The sequence below is a fragment of the Odocoileus virginianus genome, chromosome Y (genome assembly GCF_023699985.2).
Source record: "Odocoileus virginianus isolate 20LAN1187 ecotype Illinois chromosome Y, Ovbor_1.2, whole genome shotgun sequence".
NCBI classification, from domain to species: Eukaryota; Metazoa; Chordata; class Mammalia; order Artiodactyla; family Cervidae; genus Odocoileus; species Odocoileus virginianus.
In genome coordinates, this window is record NC_069709.1 from 1,296,671 (window position 1) to 1,315,526 (window position 18,856).

An 18,856-nucleotide genomic window follows, 5' to 3' on the forward strand; every position below is an offset into this window, starting at 1 on the left:
GAAAGTTATGACCAGCCTAGACAGCATGTTGAAAGCAGAGACATTCCTTTGCCAACAAAGGTCCGTCTAGTCAAGGCTATGGTTTTTCCAGTGGTCATGTATGGATGTGAGAGTTGGACTGTGAAGAAAGCTGAGGGCTGAAAAATTGATGCTTTTGAATTGTGGTGTTGGAGAAGACTCTTGAGAGTCCCGTGGACTGCAAGGAGATCCAACCAGTCCATCCTAAAGGAGATCAGTCCTGGGTGTTCATTGGAAGGACTGATGCTTCAATCCTTTGGCCACCTGATGCAAAGAGCTGACTCATTGGAAAAGACACTGATGCTGGGAAAGACTGAGGGCAGGAGGATGAGGGGACAACATATGGATGAGATGGCATCACGGACTGGATGGACATGAGTCCAAGCAAGCTCCGGGAGATGGTGATGGATAGGGAGGCCTGGCGTGCCGCAGTCCATGGGGCCACAAAGAGTCCCACATTACTGGGCTGAGCTGAACTGAGTGGGGGGTGTGAGGTGCTGAAAAATCTCCACGTGTGGACAAGTAAGAGGCTTCTGAGAGGGAGAGAGTGTGGCCAGGTTAGGAGGCAGCCCTCAGGGGTGGGATGGGCTGAGAGGTAAGAGTGAAGGGAGGCCCTCCCATCCGCCTAGCACGCATACCTGTTCCCCTTAGAGTCATCTTTGAGTCATTTCTGGGCCTAGCCCCCTTTCTGCAATATCAACATCAGCAAAGCTCTGAGCAGGGCCAGCCTTGCCTTGGAACCTGGCTCCGCTCCAGTGCTTTCTGCAGGTTAGCTCCTGCTCTCTGATTCCCAGACCCATGGAACTGTGGGTCCAGCCTCCTTGAGCCTGCATCATCTAGTTCGGCCTTTCTGACCGCCTAGGCTCCCAGCTTGGCGGTCCTGTGTGATGCTTTGATATCCTGCACCTCACTTATCCCAGTCTTCCCAAATCTCCTCCAACTTGCCTGGCACCTAAATGCCATCACCTGCTTTCAAGCCTGGTTTCCTCTCCTGGATCGTCGTCTGCGGATGTCCCACCCTTTCTGCTCAAAGGGACGCCTGGGTGACTGTGACTTTGAAGGAAGAGGGTCAGTGTTCTCGGGGCGTTACTTATAGTCTGCTCGCATCCTCCGGGAGACCCCAGGCTGGTGTCTGAGGAGGCGCTTCGTTTGGCAGCCTGCATGATGGTGTTTCCCACAAAGGACACTGGAGGGACCCAAGGAATCCTTTCCCCATTGTCATGTGGCAGGCGACTTCAGTGGGGTGTGTGCGTGTGCGTGTGTGTGCGTGTGTGTGTGTGATTTCTGGCCCTTCTCCCCAAGGAGCGTTGGACAATATCGGGAGATACAGCTGGGAGGTGGCAGGGAATACTACGTCTAGGAGGTGCAGGCCAGGGATGGTTCCCAATGTTGAATGCGCAGGATAGACCCTGGCAGCCAAGGGAGAACTCTGCTCAATGTCGTGTGGCAGCCTGGGTGGGAGGGGAGTTTGCGGGAGAACGGATACGCGTATGCCTGTGTCCATACACGCTGTTCCCCTGAAACTGTCACAACATTAACTGGCTATACTCCAATATAAAATTAAAAGTTAAAAGGAGAAAAAGGATTATCTAGCTTCAGAAGCCCAGACTGACAGGTTTGAGAGACCCTGTTGTAAACCACTTGGGATGTAAGCCTCTTTTGAAAATGAAGGCCTAGAAGAGATAGACGGAGACACAGATAAAGGTGAATTGTCACATCCAGAAGTTACCAGCTTAATCCGCAGGGTAAGGAGCAGTTTCATATACACACGGAAGACAGGCTAAATTGGTAAATGTAGATGAGGCTGAACATAGACAATTAAAAATTACCTAAGTAGCATGGAGGTCTGGAAATCTTAGGATGACAGTCTTAGGACTTTGAATAAATTTGAAAGCTGTCAGTGTAACATTTCTGCAGTAAACCAATCTCTATTGGGGGAAAAAAAAAAGCAAACAGTGAAGGACAGCCTGAAATTGGATGAAATTCTGTTGATTCTGTTGATTTCCTTATGTATTAATACTTTGTACCAGCCGACAGTGTCAGAGGATGGGAGATGCCTTATTTGTTGATCTGTAGATACATTTCCTTATGTATTAATACTTTGTATCAGCCGACAGTGTCAGAGGATGGGAGATGCCTTATTTGTGATTCTAAGTCAGTTGTATCACAGCAAAGGCAAAACCAGCAAACAGCTACTTGTGCCAGATTTTAAAAAGGGACAAGAGTCTTGGGGAAAAGAGAACCTTTGCAATTATCAGCCTTGCATCATGGAAGGAAGCTAAGAGGGTACCAAGAGTTAAGCCAACTGTTTCTCCCCACTGGCTCACTATGTTGCCTAGCTCTGCTGCTTCTCAAGGGAGATGCAATTTGTGACTTTGTTTCAGTCACAGATGTCTCCTGCTGAACAAGTCTAAAGGTCCTTCTCTGCCTTCCCTAACTGAGATAGAGTGTAAGGGAGACTGTCCTTGAAAGGAAAAGTTAGGGTGAATGCTAGGATTCTGCAGCAAAACAACTTGACATTAGAAGTCAAATCCTGGAACATTTTTGGACCCTGCACACCACCGTTTGCTTTTGTTGGCAAGGTCAGCTTAGAGCAGGCTAAGCACTTTGAAGCATTTTGTTTAGAGAAGAGGAATGAGAAATTCATAGACTTTGAGTTGGAGAGGACTTCGGAGGTGTTAAACTGGTTTATTTAGGAAGGGTCCTCGGCAGGGCTGAGGATTATCAGGTCGGTTCAGTTCAGTCGCTCAGTCGAGTCAGATTGTTTGCGACCCCATGGACTGCAGCACACCAGGTCTCCCAGAGTTTACTCAAACTAATGTCCATTGAGTCGGTGATGCCACTCAACCATCTTATCCTCTGTCGTCCCCTTCTTCTCCCGCCTTCAATCTTTCCCAGCATCAGGGTCTTTTCAAATGAGTCATAAGCAGGAAAGTACTTTTATTTCCTCCAGGAAGAGCCATCATGGGGATCTCTGCCCCTCTTTCCTATTCGTTGTGAAATCTCTTGGGGATGTCTTTTATGACAGCTTACTTTTTTTACCCTCATCAAAAGGCTTTTTAGTTCCTCTTCACTTTCTGCCGTTGGAGCGCTATCATCTGCATATCTGCGGTTACGCCTCCCTGGAGGCTCAGTCGTAAGGAACCCGCCAGCCAGTGCAGGAGACGTGGATTCGGTCCCTGGGTGGGGAAGACCCCCTGGAGGAGGAACCGGCAACCCACTCCTGTATCCTTGCCTGGAGAATCCCATGGACAGAGGAGCCTGGCGGGCTACAGTCCATGGGGTCGTAGAGAGTCGGACACGACTTAGTGACGAAGCATTGAATTTCTATTCCTGAAACACTCTTTATTTGGTTGTTAAACCTTGACGCTGTCCATCTTGAACTTAAATGTCTTACTGATGTAAAAGCTCTTTCCTCCTGCCAAACGCCGGAGCTGGCTGGACTTGTGGTCCTGGGGGCCTGGAGGGTGTGGTGATGAGGATAGGACCTGCACCCTGATCCTGTCTCTTTCGTTTCTGGCTTACGTGTCAAGATAAGGGGGGAGATGGCAGCTTGTCTCCCTGACGGCCCCAGGCTGGGTGTTTGCCACCGTCTCTATTGTCTTTCACAGGACTGGGCTGCAGATATTTCAGAACAAGTTTTCACCTTCTCGTTCCTTCCATTCCCTTATCACAGGGCCTCACAGACTTCATATTTCAGTTTCCCTGATGTTGAAGAGCCTGTCTACCAGTGGGAGTGATAATAATAATAATGTGAACTCTTCATACCTGAAATCAGCTCTGCCCAAAGTGTGTTCCACCCCACAGACACAGAACAGAGTGCAAATGCCCACATGGCCGCTCTGGTGAAGTATTTTTAGGAAAATGCTTCCTTTTTGCATTTTGCTCTTGTGTTTCCACTGAGGCTTTCCACTGAATAAGAGCATCTGACATTCCCTGGTATGGTTGTTCGACGTTGACCCCGACTTGTCTTAAACTCAGTTGACACGGAACTCTCTTTAGCGCATAAAATGCTTTAAACCCATATTGCGTAATCCCTCTAATACCTGTTCATGTACATCTATCAACGGAAATCATGTAACCGAACTTGCACAACTGTTACTAATATTGACTGTTGTAAGTTAGAAACAGAATGATGAATTTTGTCCAGAGTTCCTGTCTGGTAGACTCATTACTTGTGCGATCAGGGTTCCCACAAAGTCTCCAGGGTTGAGCTTCTACCTCTCTGAGTTCTAGACCACTTGCGGGTTTAACCACTGACCTGAGCCATTCCCGTTGCGTCATCTATTCTTTCTAGTTTAAGGGGACCATTTTTTTCTTCTTTTTTACAAGTAGCTCCCCTTGCATGTCATTTTCCATTTCAGTTTCTCTCCAGCATCCAACCCCAAACACACACAAGACCTAGGTAGCGCGTTGCCCCGGGGGTAGGAGAAAACCTGGTAAGAGGTTCAAAGCTTGATTTTGTGGGAGACAATTTACTCACTTCTTTCATCTTCCTTTTCATCATGATTTCAGGGGCTCAACCTGGAATACCTGCCTCGCGGACGGCAAGGAAGACTGCGGCTATCCTGCAAGCAGTGGCCAGGAGGTAGGACAGAGAAAAGTAAAGTTCTTAGCCTCAGAGCCTACCTGTGTTTACTGAAAGGTCCTCACCATTCTGACCAACCACATCAGCTGAGGTCGGTTTGCAGTATTGGGTGCCCCCACCAGACTGATTTGTAGCTTGAGAACCAATCACATGTGAACTGGTGGAAGATTCAAATTTCTCCAGAGGAAATCGACCTGTCACTAATCTGGGCAACCCAGAAATGCTGAAGGAACTGAAAAGGTTAGATCGCAGGGATTCAGATCATGTAACTTGCGTGCATACACGTGTGTTCAGTTGTGTCCAACCCTTTGCGATTCCATGAACTGCAGCCCACCAGGCTCCTCTGTCCATGGGATTTCCAAGGCAAGAATACTGGAGTGGGTTGCCATGTCCTTCTCTGGGGGAATCTTCCCAAACCAGGGATGGAATCCAGGTCTCCTGTATTGCAGGCAGATTCTTTACCATGAGCCACCAGGGAAACCCAGTTTGCTGAATCTTATACTTCCTTGTTCACAAACACGCCCGTGCCTTTAATTAATATGGCTTCTGGTGTCTAATCTCAATAACAACATTAGAAGTGCCTGAAAATTACCTCTGAGGTGTCAGTTCCTGGTTATGCTGAGTAAATCACCTCTGGTATATGAGTTTGACTGAGGTCCTTGTGCATATTCACTGCACTGTGATCTACGCAACAGTTTTAAAAGGAGATTCCCTCATGGGCAAATACAACTCACCACCCTCAGAATAAATACTTGAGTATGTTCCTCAGGTTTTGAGGCCATGGCTGCCATACAGAGTCATCATGGTTGTGAAAGGCACTCAAGTGAATTAGGTGAGATTACTTATTATTGGAGGGCTTCCCTGGAGGCTGAGATGGTAAAGAACCTGCCTGCCATGTGGGAGACCTGGGTTCGATCCCTGGGTTGGAAAGATCCCCTGGAGAAGGAAACGGCGACCCACTCCAGTACTCTTGTCTGGAAAATCTCACGGACGAGGAGCCTGGTAGGCTGCAGTCCATGGGGTCACTATGAGTCGGACACGACTGAGCGACTTCACTTCACTTCCCAGGTGGCGCTAGTGGTAAAGAATCTGCCTGCAACACAGGACACTTAATAGATGTGCGTTTGATCCCTGGATTGGGAAGATCCTCTGGAGGAGGGCATGACAACCCACTCCAGTATTCTCACCTGGAGAATCCCATGGACAGAGGAGCCTGGTGGGCTATAGTCCATGGGGTTGCAAAGAGTCAGACACAACTGAAGCAACTGAACCTGCATGCACGAACTTATTATTGGGGCAAGATGTCCAAGGCAAGTGTGTGCTCATAGGAGTTTATCTGTGATGAGCTTTCTCAAACTCTGAAATGAATAATAAGAATAATAAAGGGAGAGAAAAAAGCTATGAATATTGAAACAGTTCTCAGCTGTGACCTTGTCAAGCATACTCCGACTGCTCATTTTTCTAAGTATCACTGATGTCATGTTCCTGTCCTCTGCCCGCTTGAAGACAGGCCCACTAGCGGATCATTCAATCCATGGGGTTGCAAAGAGTCAGGTACGACTGAGCGATTAACATTTTAAGGGACTTCCCTGGAGCCTGGGACAGTAAAGAGTCTGCCTGCAATGCAGGAGACGTGGGTTCTTTCCCTGGGTGGGGAAGATCCCAGGAGAAGGGAATGACAACCAGCTGCAGTATTCTTGCCTGGAGAATTCCACGGACAAATGTGGCTGGCGGGCTACCGTTCATGGGGTCACAAAAGAGTTGGGCACGACTGAGTGATTAACATTTCACTTCTTTTTTTTTTTTAGTTGAGGAAACTGTAGAGTCTGTTTTCAGCAGATGAGAAGTCACCGGGTAGAAATGTTTGGCTTCTCTCAGGCCTCAGGAGCTTGCTGTAAGAATTTTCAATTAGCAGAAACCAACTATCTTGGGTTGGAAGATAGGAAAATGAAAACAGAAATAAGGTGGAGTGAGGCAGTTGTTCTGGAAAGATAGTGTATTATCAATTTTTGGAAAAGGTGGTGGAAAGATAAACAAGCCTTGGACAGCTACACTCTAGTTTGGGATTTATTAGGAAAGCTGATGGCTTAGGCAACTCTGGGGAAAGTGTATCCTGCGGTGTTGGTGATATGCGGATGACAGGAAATTTATAGCCGAGGCTTATAACTCCTGGTTATGTAAGTGTCACGGACAATCTCTGCTATTTATGCAGGCATGTGGTAAGCAGATAGCCCAGCTTTGAAAAAATAATCCCGAGTACATCCCAAAGCAGATAACTGAAAGGAGGAGGTGACTTCTTTTATCTTAACAGAAATTGCCTCACGAGAGTGAGATATGTTTCAACACTTTTCCTGTGTCCTTCTTCTCACCAAAAATTTTGACCACAAATTCTGTAAGAAATCAAGCAAACAAACAAACAGAAACCAAAAACCCCCAACACTTTGGGGCACTTTACTCCCTGAACAGATTTATAATATTTGAGATTTGTGCATGTGTGTGGGTCTATTTTTCCTTCTGGAAATATACTGTCAACTCCTTGGGTTGTTGTCTTCATCTCTTATTTTTTTTCTTTTTAGGATCACACATTGCACATTTTTATAACCAAAAACATTTTTCAGAGATGATCTGTTAAATGAACAATTTATAGATGGAAGAAACAAGAGGAAGAATGTTTGGCTGCTTGCCCAGGTCACTAAGACCTTCAGCTGAACCTTATGAAGTTGCCCTTCTGCAAGTCAAAATAAGTCCAATTGGCAGTTTCATATAGCTCAGTTGGTAAAGAATCTGCCTGCAATGCAGGAGACCCCGGTTCGATTCCTGGGTTGGGAAGATCCGCTGGAGAAGGGATAGGCTACCTACTCCAGTATTCTTGAGCTGCTCTTGTGACTAAGCTGGCAAAGAATCCACCTGCAATGTGGGAGACCTGGGTTTGATCCCTGGGTTGGGAAGATCCCACTGCAGTATTCCAGCCTGGAGAATTCCAAGTACTGTATAGTCCATGGGGGTCACAAAGAGTTGGACATGACTGAGCAACTTTCACTTCAGTTCACTTCACTTCATATTAATGTATATAAATGACTGGGGATAGAACCAGGAGGTGAATGTCATGTGGGGTGTATTAAACATCTTGTCATCTTAGATGTTTGCATGAACACCATCAAAAGTATCTGCTGATGGATTAACAGAAAACTCAGAAGTCTCCAAATTAAACACTGTTTCCATGACCTGTTGAGTTTCAAAATTGACTTGTTGGGGGGAAAAAAATTAAGTAGAAAATGAACGTTTGAGGTTGACCTTTTTTGTAACTGTGTCCTAAATCAGTACACTGAAACATATTTTGGAAATTTAATGATTCTCTTGTTCTTCCACTGAGTATATTGTGACCTGTTAAGTTTGTTGCTTCAATTTATCATGACTAGAAATGGAAAGAGTTTAATTTAGAACTTTATTTAATTTAGATTTTATTTATTTAGTTTTTAGAACCAGCATTACATAGATCTATAAATATCTCTGGAGCCCCGAAGGTGAATATGTTACATAACGACCGATAACTGGAGAGATGGAAAGGTGGAGAAAGATGGTAACAGTATGTTCTTTTTAGGAGAGGTGGGATTATGAACAAGTCTTATTCTATAAACCTTCAATTATGTGGTAGTGACTTTTAAATTTGTTTCCATAGTGGGGATTGACCTACTGCAGGTCCTTCTAAGGAGCTTTAAGCCTGATTTTTCTCTCATGGGGAATGTCATGTAATGCTGATGAAGCCGGCTGACCATCTAGCTTTGCACTGATGTATTTGACTCACGTTCAAAGACCAAAATCAAATGAAATGGCTTTTACTGAGCTTTTGCTAGAGAAGCTTTCCCTTTGTATATCGGTAATGAGAGGTCAAAGAAAATAGAGGATTAAAAAACGAAGGTCAGGAATGAGTGATTCAGTGTGAAAGTGAATATGAATCAATAGCTTGAGTTGCTCAAAGGCTAATGTGACCTTCTTGATTAGATAACGTGTTCACGAAAAAGGAGTGCCTACTGTCATAGCTTATTTTTTCAGCTCTTCAGTCATGTCTGTAACTAGTGTCTGTTCTCACAGTTTAACTTCATTTTAAAAAGGTAAATGTTTATTCTTTGCATTTGATTGATGGCTGCTGCTGGGGATCCTTAGAACCTAGACTGGATCCTTGATTTCCATGCTTGCTTCTATATATTTAAATGCATAGATTGTAAAGCACTTACGAAGGTCCAGTTTTTTAAATTCATGATGTATCAGTTATTTTACTAGTCTTGATAAATTATCTTTATGATTCAACTTTATCTCTACCATTGCCTTGTTATCGAAGTGTTATTATTGTCGAAGCGTGTTAGTCATTCAGTCGTGTCCAACCCAACTCTTTGCAACCCCATGGACTGTTGCCCAACAGGCTCCTCTGTCCGTGGGATTCTCCAGGCAAGAATACTGGGGTGGGTTGCCATTCCCTTCTCCAGGGGATCGTCCCAACCCAGGGATTGAGCCCAGATCTCCAACATTTCAGGCGGATTCTTTACCATCTGAGACATCAAGAAAGCCCCTTATTATAGACACCTCTTAAAAATTTAATTGGTTGTCCTCTGGTTTAAAATATACTCCTTTCATTAGTTAAAATCTACCTACAGACAATATTGTAACACTTCATGCCTTTTTTCACTTCTCTGTTGATGGACATTTAAGTGGCTTGCATGTCTCGGTTGTTGTGTGTAGTGCTGCAGTGAATATTGGGGTGCACGTATCTTTACAAATAATAGTTTTCTTTGGATATATGCTCAGGAATGGAATTGCTGGATCACACGGTAGCTCTGTATCTAGTTTTTAAAGAAAGCTCCACACAGTTCTCCATAACAGTTATACCAATTTACATTCCCAAAAACAGTGTTAGGAGAGCTCCCTTTTCTCTACACCCTCTTCAACAATTATTCTTTCTAGATTTTTTGATGATGGCCATTCTGACTGGTATGAGGTGATGGCTCATTGTGGTTCTCATTTGTGTTTCTCGACTTAGCGATGTTGAACATCTTTTCATGTGCTTTATGGCTATCTGTATGTCTTCTTTGAAGACAGGTCTATTTAGGTTTTCTGCCCATTTTTTGACAGGACTGTTAATTTTTTTTTTTATATGCAACTGCATGAGCTGTCTCTGTATTTTGCAGATTAACCCCTTGTTGGTTGCTTAATTTGCAAATATTTTCTCCCATTCTGTGGATTGTCTTTTTTGTTTCTTTTGCTATGCAAAAGATTTTCAGTTTAATTAGGTCCCATTTGTTTATTTTTGTTTTTAATTTTTATTACTGTTGGAGGTTGGTCAAACAAGGTGTTGCTGTGATTTATATCAGACAGTGTTCTGTTTTCCTCTAAGACTTTTAAAGTATCTAGTCTTTTAAGGTATTTTAAATTTTTTTCCAATTTTGGAAATCCTCATTTCTTTGTTTAGAATCTGTTATCATACCCTTTTTATCTAAAGCACCTGTTTTACAGTTTCTTATACCTTACATCTTCTGGTAATGAAGATTTTCTCCATCTGAAAGTTTTTATTTCTGTCATTTTGGAAGCTGTTTTCTCTGAATATAGAATTTGTATTGACAGTTTTTCTTTTTCTTTCTTTTAGCATTTTAAAGATGTCACACCATCATGTTTCAGCTTGCATAGTTTTCTGATGAGAAGTCCACTGTAATGCTTATCTTTACTCCTCTGTGTAATTATATAACACAAACCAACCCCCCACCCCAGCCTGCTATGGTTAAGATGATCTCTTCATCTTTAGCTTTTACAGTTTGATTACCTTGAGTTTAGTCAGGTATCTGTGTGTTTATTTTTATTTTAATTCAAGTATAGTTGACTTACAATATGTTTTATTTTATTAGTTTTGAGTATATATCATAGTGATTCAGTATTTTTACGTGTTAATCCCATGCCCCTAATTTGTCCCTTCCCCGTCACTCTATCCTTTGCTAAGCACTAGTTTGTTTTCTCCATCATCATTCTTGTTTCTCTTTTGCACATTCATTCATTTGTATTATTTTTTAGATTCCATTATCACATGTAAGTAATATCATACAGTATTTGTTTTTCTCTGACTTATTTCACTAAGGACAGTATTCTCTAGGTCCATCCACATTGCTCTGAAAGGCATTATTTCATCTATTTTTATGGCTAAATTACATTCCATTGTATGTATGTTCAGCTCAGTTCAGTCACTCAGTCGTGTCCGACTCTTTGCTACCCCACAGACCACAGCACGCCAGGCCTCCCTGTCCATCACCAACTCCTGGAGTTTACTCACACCCATGTCCATCGAGTCGGTGATGCCATCCAACCATCTCATCCTCTGTCATCCCCTTCTCCTCCCGCCTTCAATCTTTCCCAGCATCAGGGTCTTTTCCAATGAGTCAGCTCTTCCCATCAGGTGGCCAAAGGATTGGAGTTTCAGCTTCAGCATCAGTCCTTCCAAGGAACACTCAGGATTGATTTCCTTTAGGATGAACTGGTTGGATCTCCTTGCATATCTTATTTACCCATTTGTCTGTTGACAGGTACTTGAGTTGCTTCCATGGCTTGGCTATTAGAAACAGTACTGTTGTGAGCGTTGACGTACATATATCTTTTCAAATTACTGTTTTCATTTTTTCCAGATACACACAGGAGTGAGGTTGCTCAATTATATGCGATTTAATAGTTCGGTTTTTAGTTTTTTGAGGAACTGCCATACTGTATTGGAGAAGGCAATGGCACCCCACTCCAGTACTCTTGCCTGGAAAATCCCATGGACGGAGGAGCCTGGTGGGCTGCAGTCCATGGGGTCGCTAAGAGTTGGACATGACTGAGAGACTTCACTTTCACTTTTCACTTTCATGCATTGGAGAAGGAAATGGCAACCCACTCCAGTGTTCTTGCCTGGAGAATCCCAGGGACGGGGCAGCCTAGTGGACTGCCGTCTATGGGGTCACACAGAGTCGGACACGACTGAAACGACTTAGCAGCAGCAGCCGCAGCATACTGTATTCGATAGTGGTTATGCCAATGGACATTCCCACCAACAGTCTAAGTGGGTTCCCTTTTCTGCACATCTTCTCCAGCATTTCTTATTTCCACACTTTTTAATGATGGCCATTAGGACCAGTGTGAGTTGGTACCTCCTTTGTGGTTTTGATTTGCATTTCTCTAATCATTAGCGATGACGGGCATCTTTTCGTGTGTTTGTTGGCCATCTGCATGTCTTCTTCGGAGAAATGTCTATTCAGATGTTGTGCCATGTTTTGCTTGCATACTTTGTTTTGTTGTTATTAAAAGTCTTCCATTTTTTCATGCCTGCTTTCCACATAGTCCGCTAGTACTTTGAGTATATTATTCAGTTATTCTCAGATAGTCATACAAATATAAATACATATATTCATATAACTATTGACTGTGTGATAGTTTCTAGCCTATGATTGTCTCTTCATTTGCTTACGCTGGTTACCCTTTCTCTTGAGCACGTGTATGTGTAATTTTCCTTTGCTTTTCTCTGTGCCTCACTTTCCTTATAACTGGATGCTTGACATATGGAATGTGTAGATACGTATGGACTGAGATAAATAATATTTAAGCCTGGAATGGACACATGTCTTATAATGCTAGGACGTTGGCTTGGGGGTTGAGTCCGTCAGGAGAGCTGGATATTTTTTTTTTTTAATTTTTCCTGGATATTGCTGTTGGATGTTGCTGATATCGTCGTGGTGGTGGTATAACTTTATAATTTACTTTTGTTTATTTTGGGCTGCCCTGGATCTTTGTTGCCACTTGTGGGCTGTCTCTAGGTGTGGTGTGATGGACTGCTCTCCAGTTGCCGGCTTCTGATTGCAGTGGCTTACCTTGTTGCCGAGCATCAGCTCTAGGGTGTGTGGGCTTCAGTAGTTGCGGCTCACGGGCTCAGGAGTTGTGGTACACAGGCTTAGCTGCTGCATGGCGTATGGGATCCACCTGGACCAGGAATTGAACCCGTGTCCCCCTGCATTGGCAGGCAGATTCTTAACCATTGGGCCACCAGGGAAGCCCTAGTCATGTATTCTTTTTTTAATTAATTTATTTTAATCAGACAATAATTACTCTACAATATTGTAGTCGTTTTTGCCATACACTGACATGAATCAGCCACGGGTGTACATGTGTTCCCCATCCTGAATCCTCCCTCCCCATCCCATCCCTCTGGGTCATCCTAGTGCATCAGCCCTGAGCACCCTGTCTCATGCATCCAACCTGGGCTGGCGATCTGTTTCACATGTGATAATATTGGTGACCTATTTTGTGAAAGGTAGTAAGGTGTTCAGAAAATTACAAGGCACAGTCCCTGCCTCTCATGAGTTGACCAGTTGACCCATCATAGTTGAAAGATGAAGCATAGCTCCATAGATCTATGGTGATATAGACAAGCTGTGATGTCAGTCCTGGATTTGTGAAGTGCATAATGATCATAGCAGGAAAGTTAAGTCTCTGATTGAGCTTGATCATGTACCCTCTCTCTCTCTCTCTACCATTTTTAGCAAAAATGTTTGGATTTTTCAAAGTGCTCTGACTGGATAAGTTGTCAAAGTTAAGTTTCAGGGCTGTGAGTTTTCACAGTGGTCCAGCCGACTCTAAGATCTGTTAACCTCAAGATGTGTGGGTTATCCTCAGGGGTCTGAGGAAGTGCGCCAGGGAATCTGAGAAGCCACAAGATAAACAGCTCATCTATCCATAGACCTCGGTCTACGGTTTATAAGACAGCAAGTAATCTAAAGCGTCCTGATGATATTAAAACTTAAAATTTTCCGTATTAAAACTTCCTGATATATATGACTTGGAGAAGCTGTCAAAGGCAAAATTTGCATTAATTTCTTGAGATAAATCACATGTTTAAAAAAAATACAGCTATTTTGAAAGAGATTCCACACTGGCAGTGTTGCTGTGGCCTTCTCAAGTTAAGTCCCTCTGCCTCTGGTGATGCTGGGAACACTTGGAGGAAAGATTTAAGAAGTTGTTAAGTTAGTTAAGGCTTCCCTTGTGGCTCAGCTGGTAAAGAATTCACCTATAATATGGGAGGCCTGGGTTCAGTCCCTGGGTTGGGAGGATCCCCTGGAGAAGGAAATGGCAACCCACTCCAGTCTTCTTGCCTGGAGAATCCCATGGACAGAGGAGCCTGGCGGACTACAGCCCATGGGCTTGCAAAGAGTTGGACACGGCTGAGCGACTAACACTTTCACTTTTCACTTCCATTAAGTTAGTTAAACCTCTCATTGATGTTCTGTGTTCTGCCTCTGACCAGGGATGGGGGTGGGAAGCGGCACAGAGAGGAATATTCCTCTAGTGTGAATTCTTGTGTCCTTTTAATAGAAAAGTAGGTAGGTAGGTAGAAGGGTGGAATGTTTCTTTTTCTTCTCCTTACCTGGATCCTGAGTCCTTTTCCTAAAATGTATACCCCGCTAGATACGAAGTGAACGGTGAGAGGATTTGTGTTTGCTCTTGATTTAGTAGTTTCAGGATGGCAAATTGATCTGAAAGGAACACTTTGATTTTGTTGTTACTTAGCACTTATCATCCACAGTTCATATTAACTTTCTGTGTTTTGTGGATCTCACAGGTGGGTTAGTTTCTATGTTGGGAACACACCACCCCCAATTCTAAACAGAAAAATAAGCATGGGCACGTCTGCAGGTTTTATCTGAAGCATCTTCTGCAAGAAGGACATTTTCATTACAGGTGACAACTGAGTCCTTACGGACCTTCACTGCTATTCTTGTCCTGCTTTTAGCAGGAAGCATTTCCGGTGAGAACTGGATGACTGATCCCATCAGGAGGTGCCTTCTAGCATGTATTTGCATTCATCCATGCAGACAGAGCAGCAATACCATCTTCTGAATCACAGGTCAGGCTCACTGGGACTCCCTAAGCTGACTTGAAATTAAACAGGGGGAAGATAAAATAGGGAAAACAGACCACTTCTGAACTCCCAGCACCTAGGGTTTATTTTCAAAAGGATGAGTTCCATTTTAGCGTTCCACTTCAGAAAGTTGAGTTCCTCACTTTGATCTAGGGGAAAACCATAGCTTAACATTTGAAAGTATTATTTTTAGAATGTAGAAGGCTTAGTTTATCTAGTTAATACCCTTGCTTAGATAACCTGCTACTTAGTTATTAGTGGCTCACCAAAATATTTGTTGCTAACTAAGTTTGAAATCTCAAGGTACACACCCTAGTGCTCAAGAAGTATTTTTAATTTTATGGCTGTATCTGCAGCTTTTCTGCTTTGTTTTGGCGAGTCATCCAAGCTATATTATTTCTCAGTTGACAAATATCCTTTCTTGTGTGGAAGTCACACGCAACAGAAAATTTTACCATTGTACAATTGTAATTTCTGTATTGTAAGAGAACTATAAATTCTATTTATAACAGATAGGAAACTTGTTCACTGCATTTTACTTAACAACCTTTTATGTGTATGTTATCTTAGAACAGAGAGAGTTGGGACTGCAGTCTGTACCAATACCTGGATCCCTGAAAATTTCAGGAGCCCCAGGAGTTAGATATTTTCATCTCCTCTCTGATTCTGAAAGACATTTGAAGGAGATGACCTTGATGTTTCTGTAACTTTGGATATAGTATCCCGTATCATAGAATACAAAGAGGACCTGGAAAGAATATAGAGAAATGGTGCTTTGGTGACAACTGAGAGAAGAGTCACTTTGATCTTCCAGTTATTCAGGTTGATCATCTCGGTACTTGGACGGCAGCACCGACGCAATGGACATGAGTTTGAGCAAACTCTGGGAGATGGTGAGGACAGGGAAGCCTGGCGCGCTGCAGTTCATGGGGTTGCAGAGAGTTGGACAAGACTGAATGCCTGAACAACGAATCTTGGTACGGGAGCTTGGCGGAGGGTCAAATAAGTTATTCCTTGAGGTATGTAATTTAACATAATGAAGAAGGCCACTAGTTCCAAACACAATGTCGTTTTTTACCTATTTCAGAGAGGTTGAATGACAACTTTCTTTCCATTAATAGGCTGACGATATTTTCTCCTTTGTAGAAATTGTCTTGTCTGATTTTCATATAACCTTCTTGTTTTCACATAGCGTCTTATTTTTGTTGCGGAGGTTTCTCTTGCTTTGGAATGCAGTTTATAGCCTCTCACTGAAATACCAAGTGTCCCATTTGCCTTCATATGTCCAACTCCACGGAAAGGTTTTAACTTTTTACTTCTAGAACTACATAATAACACATTTGTATTATTTAAACCAGTTTTAAATCACTGTTTGTTGTAATTTCTAACAGTAGTCATAGGAAATCAGTCACTAACATCTAAAATATATTTCCTTTATTCTATTATCTCTCTTCCCTTGCTGGACTGTGGATGCTAGGAGGGCATACAACTTTAACTATTTTATTTCTTACTATGGCCCCCGTGGGCTTCTCTGGTTACTCAACGGTAACGAATCTGCCTGCAATGCAGGAGACATGGGTTCGATCCCTGGGTCAGGAAGATCCTCTAAAGAAGGAAATGGCAACCCACTCCAGTATTCTTGTCTGGAGAATCCCATGGACAGAGGAGCCTGGCAGTCTACAGTCCATGGGGTCGAAAAAAGTTGGACACAACTGAGCAACTCAACAACAGCAGTAACGGCAATGGCCCCGATAGTTTGAACATGGCTTTGCACAAAGAAGGTCTTCCATAAACATTTGTTCTGTCGGTGTTATGGCGACGGGCTGGCTCATGTGCCCATACAGAAGGCTTCAGGTGTCTGTGAATGGGTCCATCCTACACAGGTTCATTTATCAGTCCTTTCACTTGCTTTAGGATCACAGTAGACTTGAAGAACTTCTGCTTCTGAGGGCGAGTTATATATCTTTAACTTCTTTGTAATAATCATCTGCTAATTATATAGGCTAAGTTAATTTCTGTTGTTCCTCCTGTTTACATTTCAGATGTGTATCAGTTCAGTTCAGTTGCTCAGTCGTGTCCGACTCTTTGTGACCCCATGGACTGCAGCACGCCAGGCCTCCCTGTCCATCACCAACTCCCAGAGTCCACCCAAACCCATGTCCATCGAGTAGGTGATGCCATCCAGCCATCTCATCCTCTGTCGTCCCCTTCTCCTCCTGCCTTCAATCTTTCCCAGCGTCAGGGTTTTTCCAATGAATCGGTTCTTCACATCAGGTGGCCAAAGGATTGTTCTTCACATCAGGTGGCCAAAGGATTAGAGTTTCAGCTTCAGCATCAGTCCTTCCAATGAATATTCAGGACTGATTTCCTTTGGGATTGACATATATGTATGGGTATTTTAAAAAAAAAAAAAAAACAAACTGATTCTCTTCCCCAACAAGGGGAGCATTTTTGAAAATTGTGAACAATGATACAGATTTTAAGGACAGAAGGAAAATTTGGAGTAATCTTATTTAAATATTTTTTTCAGTCACAACTGTGTCCTTCTTGCTTAGAGAAGCTTCCCAGAGCGCCTGTCTGTCCCTGGCTCATTTCTGGTTTCAGTCCTGTTGATGACTTCATGGAGAGGACCCCTCTTTCTCTGAAACCCTGGTGAATCTGAGCATTTACTTTGATGGAGCACAGTTCACAAGCATATTAATTTCTTTTTCAGGAGCCCGTTCTGGATGCTGTGAAAAACCAGCTCTCTTTGAAAGCTATCACATGAGAACTAAGAAAGCACAGCCCCCCAGTTAAACAGAATAAAACTGCGGGCGGATCCTTGGAGGAGCAGTGTTCTTTGCCAGCCAAGGCACCCCTGTCTGTTCCAGGACACTCTGTCTCATGGTTTATTTCACTGGCCCTCCCCTGGAGTTTGGCAGGCGTTAGCTAAGAACCTTTGCTTACAATATCGCTTTATTTATTGGGACATATATCCCCCTTTGAACATTCATTGCTTTAGTATGTTGCCTTGCCTGAAATAACGCTATTCTTTTATTGTTTTTTTCTCACAGAATATGGATCTTTTCATAGCCTTCAGACAATGTGGCAACTTTTTTTTTTTTTTTTTTGGCTGTGCATCACGGCTTGTGGGATCCTAGTAGCCTGAGCAGGGATCTGAGCCACACACCACCCTGCTGCCCCCACGTTGGAAGAGCAGAGTCTTAATCACTGGACCACCAAGGGAATTCCCCAGTGTTGCAATTTTTAGTATTACTCAATGAACCTAGTATACTGTACTGTTTCGCAAGTTGGTTTCACTCTATTGACTCGCAACCTTCCCATGTGGTTTTCTGCAGGGGTAATTGCTTAATTGTGCTTTCATCCCAGAAGTCCAGTGTAGCAGAAATTGGACTGCCTTGATGGAATCCTTGCTCTCAGCAGCAAAGACATCCTCGGCATCGCTCAGCTCGTTCCTGGTTTCCCAGATGTCCTCCGGGGCAGCCTTAACCCAAAGTCTTTGGTTTAAAGGCTTTGTTCTTATTAAGGGGAACCAGGGCTGCATGAAGAAAAGTTATGACCAACCTAGACAGCATATTAAAAAGCAGAGACATTACTTTGCCAACAAAGTTCTGCCTAGTCAAGGCTATGGTTTTCCCAGTAGTCATGTGTGGATGTGAGAGTTGGACTATAAAGAAAGCTGGAAAAAAAAAAAAAAAGAAAACTGAGCTCCGAAGAATGGATCCTTTTGAACTGTGGTGTTGGAGAAGACTCTTGCGAGTCTCTTGAAATGCAAGGAGATCCAAGCAGTCCATCCTAAAGGAGACCAGTCCTGAATATTCATTGGAAGGATGGATGCTGAAGCTGAAACTCCAATACTTTGGCCACCTGATGGGAAGAGCTGACTCATTTGAAAAGACCCTGATGCTGGGAAAGATTGAGGGCAGGAGGAGAAGGGGACGATAGAGGATGAGATTGGTTGGATGGCATCACTGACTGGATGGACATGAGTTTGAGCAAACTCCGGGAGTTGGTGATGGACAGGGAGGCCTGGCCTGCTGCAGTCCATGGAGTTGCAAAGAGTCAGACACGACTGAGTGACTGAACTGAACTGAACTGAGGGCTGCCTGGAATGAGCAAATGTAGTTCCTGTGTTCAAAGAAAACAGAGCTGTTTCTGAAACAAGAGCTTGATTCCAGGGAGATGAAGCTTTAATTCACAGTGCAGGCTGCTCTCAGTTAGAACATCTTACACACCCCCTGGCTTCATTGACTTCTTTTCTGCTATTGTGTCCTGTGTGGTGGGCAGGCAGGGGATGACTAATAAGTTGTGAAAGTATAGACAGG